Here is a 16,435-nt window from a genome sequence, read left to right as displayed (position 1 = left end):
CAAAGATACGAACCAAACTAGGAAAAGTTTTGAAATTCAAAATGTAGATTTTCAGCCTGCATTCACGTCTCTAGAATCAAGGCCGATTTTCAGTGACTTTCTTTTGAAATTTGCCTCTACCCTCTTCAGGAAAGTTGTAGCCTTATTTCTTAGCTTTCCAATGAGCACTAATTCGCCCAAATACGAGGTCTACAGCCCAAGTTATGGCCCAAAAAGCAAGACTAGTTTAGACAAATGGTCCAGCCCATAGTAACGACTTCATTGTCATTTTTTACCATTAAAATGGCCTCATATCACATCTAGCCCTTCATAGAAGTTGTAGAGGTGGCTCTTAAGATTCAATTGGGCTTAGCCTTGCTTCATTTGGACATCTGAAACTCTAGATACAAAATAAATATTGAAACTGGTCGTGATACATCAAGTCTGGGTTTTTTCAATAGATCCATAGCTCATTTTGTCAACCTTGGAGACTGATTTGGGCTTTGGTCCCTCTTTATCTTTTGTAGTTCTCTATCTTAGCTTTTCAATGGATTAAACACTCAATTTGGAGACCCACAACTTTAGAAACACCTGAAAAATTTAGCAAAGGTCAAACACTGAAAATTTCTCCATTTAACACAATTATTCCACAACTATCTAAAAATATACCTAAATGATAAATATATTTTAACCAACTGAATTAAGCATAAAAAAAACACTAAAAATACTAAATGTGATAGGAGTAAAATTAATTAATTATGCACTTATCAAATTCCCCCACACTTATTCCATGCTTGTCTTCATGCATGACTTAAACTCTCAATACTCCTCTTAGAAGTTCCTTAACTTCACCCTATCACAACATTTTCTAACAAAAAATTAAAAGTTTGAAAGAAGAGGCAAGTAAGGTAATAACCATCACAACAAATTCCATCAACACCATACCAATATATCTGTGACACCCCTTACCCGTCTACAGTGTAGCCGAGCAAGTTATGGCACTCAGTGTGCCGGAGCACCAATTTATGTTTCTATTACAATTTATCCCTTTATAATTCATTTATTTTCAAATTTGATAAATATGAATTTAACCGCAAATTTTATAGAAAATCCGGCAGGGTGCCGGCTGTAAAATGGAAAAACAGTTCTTCTAAACCTGTTTAAAAACACTTCCAAAATAATTTCCAAATCCAAACTCCATTATATATATTCAAGTCAATCTCAAAATCTCAATCTCAATCACGATATTATTTTCAAAACTTTTCTGTTCACTTCATCACTTGAAGCATATTCACAAATAATTCTCAACATTTCATTTATCAACATATATAATGCAGAAAATCTCAATAATATGAAATTTCATATATTTACATTAATACATAATTACAGGAGTTTATAGTTACAATCCAAATTAATACAAAATGCCAAAATACAAAATACTCCCAAAATCCTATGTCCTACCATATGCACTGCAGGTGTGAGGTGACTCGGGACTCCAAATGCAAATCTGAAGGCTCACCCGGTCTGATGTCTGCTGGGCTCACCAACTAGGTCTCCAGTACCTGCGCGTGGCAAAAGCGACGCGCTAAGCAATTCTGCTTAGTGGTGACAATATAAAATAAAATAAAATAAAATGAAATAAAATAAAACAAAGATGCAGAATGTGTATTTACAATTTTTGGTAGACTTAACTTCTGATATTATTTACATTATTATTAAATTAAAATTTTGGTAAGGTTCTTTAACATTTCCCGAGTAACCCATACTAATTGACTGGACTGGATAAACGGGTAAACTGGCACTGGGTACTAAGTACCTCGGACCATCACACTATCAGTCACATTGTGTCTTCCGGTATGCAACAGAACAGCTAATGAGCTGTAATAATGATCAGAGTTAAAACCCAAGCATATCAACTCAAATAACATAGCCAAAGGCTATTGTTTCACAGAATGGCATGGGAAAGCCATGAAACACAGAATGGCATAAAGCCATATGCAGTACTGCTAACAGAACCCTATTGGCATGCCAAGCTATCCAAATCAATCTTGTTAGGTATACTAGGGCATTTTACACTTTTGAGTTTTACAATTTTTGAATTTCAAGTTTTGGTATTACTATTCACTTCATTAGTCAACCAAAAGGTTGACTTTTGTATAGACAATAGGTACATTGGTTTTAATACTCCCAACATACCACATTTTGCATTCAAAATTTGTTGGTATTGGTTGCCCATACCATTTCTAAGCTTAATGCTAATTGAGCAGAAATTTCAGTTTTCTTGCTTCATTATTACTATTCTATTAGTCATTTTTGCAGTGAGAATTTGGCAAAATGATCAACATGAAAGTTTTTCCTTATTTTGTCTAGTTGAATTTCCTTTTTTGAATGGAGTTTTGTAGCTCAAGTTATGGTCCAAAAACCACAACTGGCCGGATTGAAATTTTTCTGGGCCAACAGTGATTGCAACTCACTTTTTGGATAGGTTCTGGTCATAATTTGAGGTAGGTTTCTTCATGAAAGTTGTTGGTCTATATCTTAGCTTGTTTTTGGTAAAAGTTTAGGTCAATTGGACCTTTCTACATTGAGTTATAGCCAAATGAACAATCACTATTCATTTGGTCATTTTGCAGAATCAGACTGTAGGTCACCGACTGCAACTCACTTTTTGGATAGGTTCTAGTCATAATTTGGGGTAGGTTTCTTTATGAAAGTTGTTGGTATATATCTTAGCCTATTTCTGGTAAAATTTCAGGTCAATTGGACCTTTCTACATTGAGTTATGGCCAAATGAAAATCACTGTTTATTTGGTCATTCTACAGAAACAGACTGCAGGTCACCCGGATTTGGGCAAGCTTTTGGTCTACTTGGTTTGGTTTTATGGGCATGGTTTCTTCACCAAAGTTGTGCCATTATGTGTCTAGTTTCATTTCCAATTGGCCTTGCACCAATTGAACCTCTACAATTCAAGTTATGGCTGTCCAAACCTGCTGGACTCAAGTCCAATTCTGCAAGTCCCTTTCATGGCAGCCACACCAAACCCAATCCCATCACTCAACACTTCATTTTTTATTTAAACATAACTAAATGGTCACTAATTGACCATTAAAACCTATTTTCATCATCACATGGTCAAAATCCCATTTTTATACCCAAACCCTAACGCTAACTTCTCGAATAATGCATTTAACTTGCATTTCATCAATCTACTTAGTAAATACATATTGTGGGCAGCCATAATAGTCTTTTAACTTCATTAAACTCAACCCAATCAAACCCTAACCATGGATGCCCAAAATGTAGGGTTTCCATCCAAATGGTATTCAATAATTTTTCTTTGCAATTCACACTTATTCAAGTCCCTAAACATGTATTCAAAGTAAAAATTTAGGGTTAGGTCACTAACCTTAAAGGAGTGAGCTTTCCAATTTGCTAAAGTTCTTCCTTTCCTTTTCTTTTTGCTCCCAAAAGGATCACTAAGATGATAGAACAATTTTTTGTGTTGAGAAATTTAGGTTTTAATGGATGGAAACCCAAGAAATCAAGCTTGGTAAAGCTTGGTTATGGAGGGTAAAGGGGGAGGCAAGGAAGGAGAGAAGAAGAGCAGATGGTGGTTCACGACTTTTGGACTTCTTTTCTTTCTTTTTCTGCCAATTAATTCTTTTTAAATACCTTGGTGCCATGTGTCAACACTTGATTGGGTTGGAGACTTTTAATGACATCATTATGATGTCATAATTTCAATTTCTTCTATTTTTCCATCCTTTTTTTGTCTAATTAATTTCAATTAAATTTTTAACAATATTTAACCATATTTTATGTTATATAAATTATTTATTTAATTGAACAAGTTGGCCTAAAAATCATCTCTGAAGACGAAATGACCAAAATATCCTCCGTTTGGCTTAACGGGCCAAAATTGTCTTTACCGATTGAAAATTTTTTCTAAATATTTTTTTGGCATTATAATGCCATAAGAACCTCAATAATCCTTCTCTGGAGTCCCAAAAATTATTTTATAATTTTTCCCCCAGGTCTAGGGCTCCTGGTTGCGAGAACCGCAACTTCTCACTAGGTTACCCATCGCTAGGGCACCGGCTCATTTAACTTGGTTGTATTTTATTTTTAAAATTTTTTATAAATTTTTCTTATTAATATTTGATTTACTTATGGTTCCTCACTTTAGTTTAAATATTTTTTTTTCCGAACGTTCTAGCTATCCAGACCGACACTGGTCACCGGAACAGTAGACTGTACGGACTAGCTAAAATGAGGATGTTACAATATCAACAATTTTTCCAACATAAAACAAAAGGCTTGAAATCAATTAAGCTCACGCAATTAAAGTTTCATAAAATTTTAAGTCAATACACACCAAAACACAATGCTAATTTATCAAGGCACAACAATTATAGCTCTTTGCAAATCTTAGGGATGATAGAAATGCCCCTTTTTTTATTATATTTGAAATTGGTACTTCTCTCTTGTCACAGTTATCACTTTTTTTTTTTTTTAATTTCAACCATCACCTTCAGAAAAGTACCTTACTCATATCCTAGCTAGCTTTTGACCTGAGAATCGACATGAAGACCCCTGGTTAGTTTGCTTAACTAAAATAGTGGAGTAATTTTCAAGTTTAACCTTTTATTTCCTCCAATTTATGCATTTACATATTATAAAGTGCCCTGATAGATTAAACAAAGTTCTGAAATATGCATGACACTAGTTTAAAGCAAACATAACTAATCATTTCACCATTAAATAAAGCCTAAATGATTTATGCAGGAAAAAATTACTCTATGGTATGGAGAAGAGGGAAAATCCATCATTAAAGTTAGTATTACCTTGCCTAAAATCTCAAAAATTCAATCTAAAATAGAAAAGTCATTTCAAGGACAAAGTACTTCTCTCTGAGAGTTAAGAATCATGAATCAAACTTATGAGAACAAATTTTATTATTATTATTATTATTATTATTATTTTATTTTATTTTATTTTATTTTTTTATTTTTTATTTTTTTAATAATTAAAAAAAATTGCAGCAACAAATTTCTCCTCCCCCACACTTAAAACTTACATTGTCCCCAATATAAAGCCCAAATGCAAAAGAAAAGAAAAAGAAAAAAAAGAAAAAAAATGCTAGAAAAATAAAATAAAATAAGGGAAAGACAACAAATCTGATTGTGGCTAACAAACCACCCATGGGTTGCCTCCCAATAAGCACTTTTGTTTATCGTCGTTAGCTCGACATGATAAAGTACCTTAATCTATTGAATTCTCCTGAAACCCCTCATAAAATGGCTTGAGTTCATGACCGTTGACCTTGAACACTTTGTTAGTTCCTAAACTTTGAATTTCAACTACACCATAAGGAAAAACATTAGTAACAACAAAGGGTCTAATCCAACGTGAACACAACTTACCAATCATCAGCTTCAATATGGAATTACACAATAAAACTTTTTGCCCAATCACAAACTGCTTCCTTAGTTTATCATGGAATGCCTTTGTCTTTTCTTTATAGATCCTAGAATTCTCATAAGCCTTAAGGCAAATTTCCTCTAATTCTTGCAATTGTGATTTTCTTTCTAACTAATCCTCAAAAACATCCTGCTCAAATGTATCAACAACATTAATAGAAAAGACAGAATGATCATCAGTAGGATACTTCATGACATCAAAGATATTAAATTTGATAGTCTCTCCATCAAACTCCATAGTTAAGGTACGCTCATCCATATCAATTTTTGTCTTGGCAGTTTTTAGGAAAGGTTTTCCAAACAAAATCAAAGCTGAATTTGATGAGAGTGCACTATCATCCTCCATATCTAGAATGTAAAAATCTGCAGGAAAAATCAATTCTCCAACCTGCACTAACACATCCCCAACTACTCCCAATGGGTAAGCATTAGAATGATCAGCTAACTGAATAATGACACTAGTTTCTTTCAAAGGACCCAAATTCAAAGTCTGGAAAACTGAATATGACATGACATTAATAGATGCTCCTAAATCTGCCATTGCATTTTCAAATTTAGAATCACCTATTCTGTAGGGAATAGAAAACAAACCTAGATCCTTACACTTAGGGGGTAATTTTCACTGAATTAATGCCGACACATTTTCCCCCACACTGATCTTCTCATTATTCCTCAACTTGCGCTTTGTAGTGCATAATTCCTTAAGGAATTTAGTATACCTGAGAATTTGTTTGATCGCATCAAGTAAAGGCATATTGACCTCTACCTTCCTGAAGGTCTCCAAAATTTCTTTCTCTTGTTCTTTTTTCATCGTCTTAGCCAACCTGCAGGGGAATGGAGGAAGAACAAAATTATTAACCTTATTCAAGTTAGGTTCAGTATTTACCTCAATTTCAGGAACTTCAGACTCTTTTGCTCCTTGCTTTTTCTTTTTCATTGGCTCATGTGGAGTCTAATTATCAACTTCTTTCCCACTTTGAAATAGTATCGCACTCACATTTTCTCTGGGGTTCATGACTGTTTATGATGGGAGCTTTCTAGAACCTTAAGCTTCAAGTTTGCTCACAGATGAAGCTAATTGACCAATCTGCCTCTCTATTTTTTGAATGCTATTTCTGGTCTCCTGTTGAAACTGTTGTGTATTGTTAGCCATAGCCTTAACAATTTCATCAAGTGACATACCTTGATTTGAGGGAGGTGGAGGTGGTAGATTCACTTGTCTCTACTGCTGGTATCGGTTTTGCACCAGTTGATTCCCATAACTCAGATTGGGATGATCTTGCCATCTTGGATTATAAGTATTGGAAAAGGGATCATACCTGTGTTGTGGTTGTCTATAATTTCCTACTGCATTAAAATGTTGCATTGATTCATCCTCTTGTAACACAGGACACATATCAGTAGCATAACCCGAACCTGAACAAATTCCATATACCTTAACAGTTTGCATTTTTCCTGCAACCAATTGCCTCACCAAAGAAGTTAAATCATAAATCTATTTCTCAAGGTTAGATATACTTACCTCATTAACTTTCATAGGTGTGTGATCCATTCTTATTCCAAACTGCTGAGAGTTTGCTGCCATGTTAGCAATCAGCCTCCTTGCTTTCATCTAGTGTTTTGTCAACTAAAACTCCTCCACTAGTAGCATCTATCATACTGTGGTCCATTGGTAGAAATCCCTCATAGAAATATTGAATCAACAGCTGCTCACTTATTTGATGATGGGAACAGCTTGCACACAGCTTCTTAAATCTCTCCCAATACTCATACAAGCTCTCTCTATTGTACTGTCAGATGCCACAAATTTCTTTTCTTATGTTAGCAGCATGGGAAGCAGGAAAATACTTCTCCAGAAATATCTGCTTCATCCCATTCCATGAGTTGACAGATCCAGAAGGAAGATAATACAAACAATCCTTAGTTGTGCCTTCCAGTTAGAAGGGAAAAGCTTGAAGCTTGATTTGATCCTCTGAAACTACTTGAGGTTTCATACTGGAACACACAACATGAAATTCCTTTAGATGCTTTGTCACACCCTACCCCTCTGTAAGGCATAACATGATCCCATAGTATACCTAATGAATTACCAATTTCGTCTACTGATAACCCATTAAATACACTATAAGGGATTTTAAAACTTTTCTTACTTCTTTTTACAGTGGTGAGCACTATTTACAGGTGTTAAAAATTTTTTTTGAACTGAAGTGAAATAGCTAACACATTTGAATTATTAGTAATTTCTATAAAAATTTTGGTGGAGTGCCATCTGTATTTTGAATAAAACAGTTCTTCAAAAACCTGTAAAAAGCACTTCAAATATATTTCTCAATCTTAACTCCAACATTTAATCAACACAATATTTTTCTCAACTCAAATCCATAATAATTTTTTTTTTTCAGTATTTTCAAAGGCTGAGATAAAAGAAATATATCACAATATTTACAAACCAAAATAATTTACAATTTATTTTACAACTTCAATGTACAATTTTAATTTACAACTGCTCAAAACCAAGAACTCTATACACATACAGTGAACATACATTACAATACAAAATGTAAAATATGGTATACTCAATATACCTGATGATCTCTCACTGAAGCACTAGCAGCCTAGTCTGCTGCCTTGTCAGTCTGTCTACCTGTGATAGCAATGAAAAGCTACCGCTGAGCTAATGTCTCAATGGTGCACAACATTAACCAAATACAACTTTAAATCACAAATCAGAAGTCATATAAATAGTGGATACTTAAACCATAGTTAAATTCAAAGACAATGAATGTCATAAAGAATTTAAACTCCATTTCACAATATCACAATAAATCTCAATAAATCAAAACATAGTTAAATTCAAAAGACAGTGAATGTCAATAAGAATTTAAACTCCCTTTTTACAATATCACAATGAATATCCATAAATCACACACACAGCTTAATCATGTTCCAAAGTTCAATTCGTACCAAAAGCTGATGGCTAATGAGGAATTCAATTCGTCCCAAAAGCCGATGGCTAATGAGGAATAACATAGCTAGCTAGCAATAATATGAGTACTCATTCTATTCATCCTCAACAGGCACACACCTCAACACTTCAGCCAGAGAGGAAATTCAATTCGTCCCACTAGACAAGCTAGCGAGGAATTCAATCAATATGCATGATAGCTATGGTTTCAAACCATTTACAATGCCTTTCAATCAATAAGTATCCATCAAATATCATTCAAACAATTTTTCACAGTTTCAAACCATTTACAATGTTTTTCAAGCAATAATATCCATTCAAACACATTTCCACAATTTAAAACAATAATATACAAATAGTCATAATTTATTTCAATTGGAAAATTTAAAAGAAATAACTGTTGTGCACAAACCTCTGATAACTGTCTTTTGGCTCTGACTCAGTGTTTCCTTCCCCTTCCCTGAGTCTTTGCTAACTGAAACACACAATTTGAAGTGTTTCAGTACTCATTTAAACTGTCTCTAAGAATAAAACTTAATACTTAATTTATTGAATTCTATTATTTCCTTAATCAACCTAAGATGTTGACCCTCGATGCAGTCTAGGTGAATTAGGTTTTAATGTTACCAATATGTCACATTTATAGCCTTTTAGGGTTGGTACATGTTACCCAATTCATTTCCATGTATATTGCGTTTTATTGCAATTTTTCGGATCCTGATATACTAATTTGACCTAGCCAGATGACCTGGTTTCCTCGATTTTTGAGTTTCGGTCAAAACTAAAAACTTTTAGGTCTATGTCTTATTGCACGCGGGGCAAAATTTCAGATCATTCTGAGTTATGTAGACCAAGTTATGGTCAATTTACCAATGCTGGTCAGAATGCATTAAAATGGTCACTTAAGGTCATTTTTAGGTCACTTTTGGTTCAACCAGTTTTTGGATTTGAACTTGTGTAAGCTATTTGACTTGCTTATGGTCATTTTTGAGCTTTGGTGTCCGCATAAGAATTGTAGATATATGTCCATGGTAAAAATTTCAGGTCTATTGGACCTGTTTTGAGTGAGTTATAGCCAAAACATCAACTGCTGCCCAAATGGTCAATTTTTAGGCCTTAAATGCACTAATTCGGATTTGGTCATTTTTCAAGTTACCTTCCAAGCAGAATTTTGGTAAGCTTCCTTCATGAAAGTTGGCACATTTTGTGCCTAGTTTAACCTCCAATTGGTCTCATACAAATTGGAGTCACACACTTAAGGTTCTAAGCCCAAAACATACACTGCCCTATTGTACATTATTCACCACTCATCAATTACACATTTAACACTTACCAAATCATTTCCTTCATGCCACTTCTGGTTTGTACCATAACATAAACAAATTTTACTTCACATTGTTGGTCACCTTGGCAGCTTGTAACCACACTCAATATGCACATTATAGTACATAATTTTCCAAGTTCAAATTACAAACAATTTAACCACAGTGCAAGCTCATTTACATGTTCAAACTCAAACCTTTATACACATATACAAGCTGCCATAACAAGCAACATAATTCAACCATATAATTCCATAAACCAAACCATGAAATAACATATTTTGGTCCACACTTCAAGTTTGCCTAATTGTACATCTCTTTCAATTACTTCAAAGCCTCCAAAATCAAGTGTACAATCACAGACACATTTAGTATACATTATCCAATTTCTTCCTACACACATAAACACTTCATCAACACTTTAATCTACCATTGACATGCAAGGATAAACTGCCCTTATTGAAGTTCCATGGCTGCCAAAAATATACCTCTCCCTTAACTCATTAAACTTCAAAAATCCTTCCACAATTCAACTACCCATAACATCCTCACAAGGTTTAATGAAACAATAATAAAAAATATATACTTACCACTTTTGAAACTCTTCAAAACTTCACCAAAACTTGATTTTCTTGCTGCCTATCTACTACCCAAGTAGTGTAGAACAATTTTAGTGGAGGAATCAAGTAGAAAAATGGCTTGGATCATGGGAAATGGAAGCTTGCATGAATTCGGCCATGGAGGAATTCCTTTCTTCCATTTTCGGTTGGTTTTTGCAATGTTGAAGAAGGTGAATCTCTGCTATCCAAAATGAAGGTTAATGGTCCACTTTAGGTGTTAGTGGACCACTAAGTGGAGATTTAATGTTTGTTTATTCTTAAATTTCCAAATTCTCACATTAAGCTCCTATCTTTTGCTAATTGAATTAGGTACCACCAATTTAATTTTTCATGACATTTTCCAAGTGTAATATCTTGTACTTTTAATGGAAATTTTGGTCAAAAGACAACTCAGGGTGTCAAATGACCACAATGCCCCTATTCGGGTTGCATTCCCAATTTTTCGGTAACACCGAGTTTTGTCGTTTTCTCGATTTCTCACTTTTCTTTGTACTAATTAATTAATTTTTCTTTAATATTTCTAGTGATATTTGTGCTTCAATAGGTCTTTAATTATGCCTTAAAAATATTTTTCAGGGTTCCCCATGGTCCAGGGCTAGTCAACGGTCCACGCCTCAACTTCTCGAGGCGGTCACTCATCGCTAGTGTTCTCGGCTCGTTTAACTTGGTTACATTTCATTGCTATTTTTTTTCCTTTGTTTTTCTTGTATTTTCTTTTCTTATATTTCGTTATTTTATGTATCTTCATCCATATCTAAGTGTAGTTCTAGGCATTCTAGCTGACTGCATGCATAATCGTCACCTAACAAGAGAACGCACTACCGAACATAGGGGTGTTACAATTCTCCCCCCCTTAAAATAAATTTCGTCTCGAAATTTTACCTGGCATTAGTCTCTGAACAGCTGTGGGTGTTGTCTCCTCATATCCTCTTCACGTTCCCAAGTAGCTTCCTGACCTGAATGATGGTTCCTCCGCTCTTTAACTAGGTGTATCTGTTTATTCCTCAGCTGCTTCACCTCATATGCTAGAATTTCTATGGGTTCTTCATCATATGAGAGGTCTGGATTTACCTCAATCTCTTCAACTGATAGTACATGAGATGGGTCATATCTTTACTTTCTTAACATGGACACATGAAAGACACTATATATCCTTTCTAACTCTGGTGGTAATGCTAACAAATATGCCAAAGGACCCACTCTTTCCAGAACCTCATATGGTCCAATAAAGCGAGGACTCAGTTTACCCTTACTGCCAAATCTCATAATCCTCTTCCAAGGAGAAACTTGAGGAATACCTTATCACCCACTGCATATTCAATATCTCTTCTCTTCAGATCAACATAGGACTTCTGACAGTCTGATGCAGCCTTGAGTCGATCTCTGATCAATCTGATCTTTTCCTCTTTCTACTGAACAATTTATGGCCCAAACATCTTTCTTTCACCTACTTCATCCCAACATAGGGGAGTTCTGCACTTCTTGCCATACAAAGCTTCATAAGGAGGCATCCCAATGCTTGATTTGTAGCTGTTGTTATAAGCAAACTTAATCAAAGACAAGTGTGTATTCCAACTACCTTTAAAATCAATCACACAAGCCCGTAGCATATCCTCCAATATCTGAATTACCCTTTCAGACTGGCCATCTGTCTGTGGGTGGAATGCTATGCTGAAGTTCAATCTAGTTCCTAGGGCTTTCTTAAGACTACCCCAGAATCTAGAAGTGAACCTAGGATCTCTGTCAGATACAATCGATACTGGCACTCCATGCAATTTTACAATTTCATATATGTACAATCTGGCCAATCTTTCTAGGCTATAGTCCATCCGAACTGGCAAAAAGTGAACAGACTTGGTCAGTCTGTCAACTATAACCCATACTGCATCATGACTATTCTATGTCCTTGGAAGTCCCATCACAAAATCCATAGTTATCCGTTCCCATTTCCACTCTGGTACTGGCAATGGATGTAATAAACCATCTAGAACTTGATGTTCTACCTTTACTTACTGACAAGTTAGGCATTTGGAAACAAATTTAGCTATATCTCTCTTCGTACCCATCCACCAGTAATTCTCTTTCAGCCCTCTGTACATTTTAGTTCCACCAGGGTGCATAGCAAAAGGAGACTCATGTGCTTCCTTCATAATGATCCGTCTCAATTCCACATCACCAGGAACGCACATTCTACCCTGATGTAGCAATAAACCATCATCTCTCACAGAGAATTCAGGTTTCTTGCCTTGCGGGACTTCTTTTAGTAGCTTCTGATATTTTTCATCACTCTAAGCTGCCATTCTGATATGATCAATCAACACTGGCTGTACATGCCATGCAACTACTGTCTGTCCCTCATCATCAATTTCTAAACTAGCATGCTGTGCTTTCAACTCATGTACCATGGACAAGGAAGAAACTCTGAAACTTTCCATAGTCTTGCGACTTAAGGCGTCAGCTACCACTTTTGCTTTCCCTGGCTGACAGTCTATTAAGCAATCATAGTCTTTAATTAGTTCTAACCATCTCCTCTGCCTCAAATTCAATTCCTTCCGGGTGCCTAAGTGTTAGTAGTATGCCCTAGAGCATATCATTTAGTATGTATCTTGTACATATTTTATTAATAAAAGGCATTTCCACTTTTCCATTTACATAATATATTTATGTGTAATAGAAAAGGTCCATTAATATTTTGTTAGAAATTCTATTCTTAAGTTGTTAAGAATATGAGTGACAGTATTTCTAGTACAAAGTATCATAAATAGGTTCACAATCGAGGATACTTCATAATAAGGACATGACTTATCCAGAAAGATTGTATTCATGTTTGTTACCAAGTTATTTATATGAGATATAAATAAGATGGAATGGTGAGTCTCATGCCATATCACAAACATGATAGGCACTTATAAATGATAAGTAGGCTGAACCAGTGACACTTATGACAAGCACATGGAGTTTACTCTTGTCAATGTTTTGTCATAAATCATATAAGTGCATATAATCTTTAGACCTGAGATAGCACAGTTATCTTATATCTAGGTAGTTTGAGTTTGATACTGCTTTCATACTTGTACTGTGTATGGGTGTATGGGCATGTGTTGGCTCTAACTAGTTATATATGGAGGTAGGTGTTGATCAAGATGGAATATGTTCCTCTAAGTAAATAGAGATAAAATCCTATATTCATTTAATTGTTCTTGATGTTTCAAGTTCCTGGCCAGGACAGATAGATTTATTCAGAAAAGTGTTTCTGATGAGAAAAATCTTTTTAATCAATAACTGGAATTAAAAGAGAATATAATATTCATAGCAAATGGAGTTTGACATAAACCATGACTCCAGGTTGAGTTGGGATTTTGTAACAGAGAGATTCAGTGCATGGTAACATATGATTATAGGTTCATTTAAGGTAAACCTTGTTGCTAATTGGGTGGCCATGGCATGCTATGCTAGGTGTTAACCATGGTCTATGAGGTGCATAAAATGATTTAGAGAAATCATTTATGGTAAGAAAGAGTTTTGATGATATTAAGAGTTGATATCATGTCTCATTGCCAATTAGTGATGAGGCTAGTAAGTCACACACATACACAAGTTATCACCTAATTAAATATGATTTAATTAATTTATTAAAGAGTTTAATTGATTAATTAAATAGGTTTGGTTTGCAATTAGATTGCAAAGTCCTTAGCATGACTTGAAACCAAATCTATATTATTAGATGTGTAGTGTAAGTTAAATTTATATTTAAAGTGTGTAAATATGAATTTAATTAATGAGAAATTAATTAATAGAGATTATTTAATTAATTAATATTTGATATAAATTGATTAGAATAAGTGAAATAATTATTTTGGGTTGAGAACTCAAAATTAAGACACAGGGGCATTTTGGTCATTTCACAGTGTGACACGTGGCACCATGAGATGGTGACACATGGGATTACACATATGCTTGAAAAATGTTTTTAATCATGTAAGATGATTAATATTAAGATTAAATATAGGTTTGACACTTAGCACAATGTGATTGGGTCATTTAAACCTAGAGCTAATCAAAGGGTAACATGTGGCAAGGGTTTAATGTGTTAACCTAGCTATATAAGTGTTGTTATGAAAAAAGAAAAACAACCAGCAGCCACTCCTCCTTTGTCAGTCCATTTTGAGGCTTTCCATCTATTCTTCTTCATCTAGCATCAATTCAAAGAGATTAGCCATCAATCTCTTGAATTAAAAATACTAGAAATCGTTTCTAGTGTCCTGTTTACATCCTTAATCTCTTAAAAGGCAGAACTTGATTTTCTAATTAATAGAAAAAGCTTTAGAAGCTGTTCAAGGGCTGCCATAGGTGTTCTTGGTGTGGAAAAGCTAGAGGGACAACATCTGGTGTCTTGAAGACGAATCTCAAAGGCAGAGACACGCTGCAGTGCATTAAGAGGTTAGTGTAATCGTTCTTGATTTAATCTAGGGTTCTAAAATTAATCTGATTAATTTTAAAATCTTGAATGGAAAATACAGATCCAAAAACATATTAAAAGAGTTTTAATATGTTGTTTATCATTGAAATTAAATAGATAAAAATAAATCTTGCATGATGCATGTGACCCTAGGTAAAAATTTTTGAATTCAATGGTATAAACTTGTGTTTTTCACGCTTCCGTTGCTTCAATTAGTATCAGAGCCACTATATTTGCCATTTAGATTGTTGATTATATAATTAATTGTGTATTTTGATCATGAGATGATTTATCCATTGCTGGTTGCAATGGAGGTGTGGCGGCATGCTTGAAAAACACCATCAATGGTGCGCATGGTTTGGCTTCCATGGGTGGTTCAAGGTTTGGCTTTTAATTTTGCAATTGTTGTATAATCTAAGGCCTATTCTTTGACTAATTAAAGTGTTTAATTAGTAGTTTTAATCACACAATTAAATTATGATTCAAATCAGAATTTTAAAAATTGTTTGAATGTAATTCAAATCTGAATTTTAAAAGTTGTTTGAATATGATTCAAATCTAAATTTTTAAAGTTGTTTGAATCATATTTAAAACTGATTTTTTAAAATTGATTGAATAATATTCAGATCTGATTTTTAAAAAAATGCTTGATGTGATTCAAATATGATTTTTTAAAAAATGTTTGAATGTGATTCAAATCTGAATTTTTAAGGTTGTTTGAATGTGATTCAAATATGAATTTTTAAATTTGTTTGAATGAGATTCAAATCTGAATTTTAAATTTATTTGAATCATATTCAAATCAGGATTTTTAAGTTGAATATGAGATATTCAATTTAATTTAATTATGTATGTTTTATTTAATTATTAAATAGTGATATGCATGATGGATGATCATGTACTATAAAAGACAAATGTGATTGGATTTATTTCTTTTATGTTTCTTTGGGATTGTAAATTAATTAATTTATTTTAATTTATTTTGGGTATGTATTATTAAGTTTGTAATAATTTTTGGGTTGTAATTTCATTTATTTAATTTCTTGTAAATTCGCTTTGGTATGCCAAGGATTACTATGTAATTGGATTGCAAGAAGTTCAAGGAGGTCAAGAGCATTGGTGGGACCAGTGGGAGGAATTCAAGATCAAGTGTTGATTATGTACTCCTTCAGCAACTATTGTAAATTGAATGAATGAAATGCACCTAGGAATGCCCTGATTCAATTCTTGGTGGCTCAGAATTGAATCCCTTAGAAAGTCCATGATCATACCATATTTACTGCTTATCCATGAATGCATGAGATGTATGGGAATGTATGCAATTATATGATATATGCATGCTAAATGGATAATGTGCAAAGTGAGACCTTAATAGTAATTAGGATGACTATAAAATCTTCCAAACAAATGATTAAGTTGTAAATACTATAGTTATTACATAGGCCCTCCATTGGGGCAATTATTTTAAGAAATTTTAAATAGTTGCATAAAATGCAATTAATTTAAGAGATTTTCTTAAGAATAATTGTTAAGCATGAGATGTTGTAAATATGTAAATGGTTTGGTGGCCAATATTGGATATACCTAAGGACATTAAAATTATTTGCAT

At 33.9% G+C, this 16,435-nt stretch overlaps 1 non-coding gene across 1 annotated transcript; it reads left to right on the top strand.

Annotated features, from left to right (window-relative positions):
• Positions 1 to 7,176: 7,176 nt before the first annotated feature.
• LOC131180422 (small nucleolar RNA R71) lies at positions 7,177 to 7,283 on the top strand. Its single transcript, XR_009149197.1, has one exon. It is a non-coding gene; the product is annotated as a small nucleolar RNA R71 (small nucleolar RNA).
• Positions 7,284 to 16,435: the final 9,152 nt, after the last annotated feature.

The sequence above is a fragment of the Hevea brasiliensis genome, chromosome 5 (genome assembly GCF_030052815.1).
Source record: "Hevea brasiliensis isolate MT/VB/25A 57/8 chromosome 5, ASM3005281v1, whole genome shotgun sequence".
NCBI classification, from domain to species: Eukaryota; Viridiplantae; Streptophyta; class Magnoliopsida; order Malpighiales; family Euphorbiaceae; genus Hevea; species Hevea brasiliensis.
Note: the sequence above shows the minus strand (reverse complement) of the source record. Positions and strands in the feature narration are given on the sequence as shown.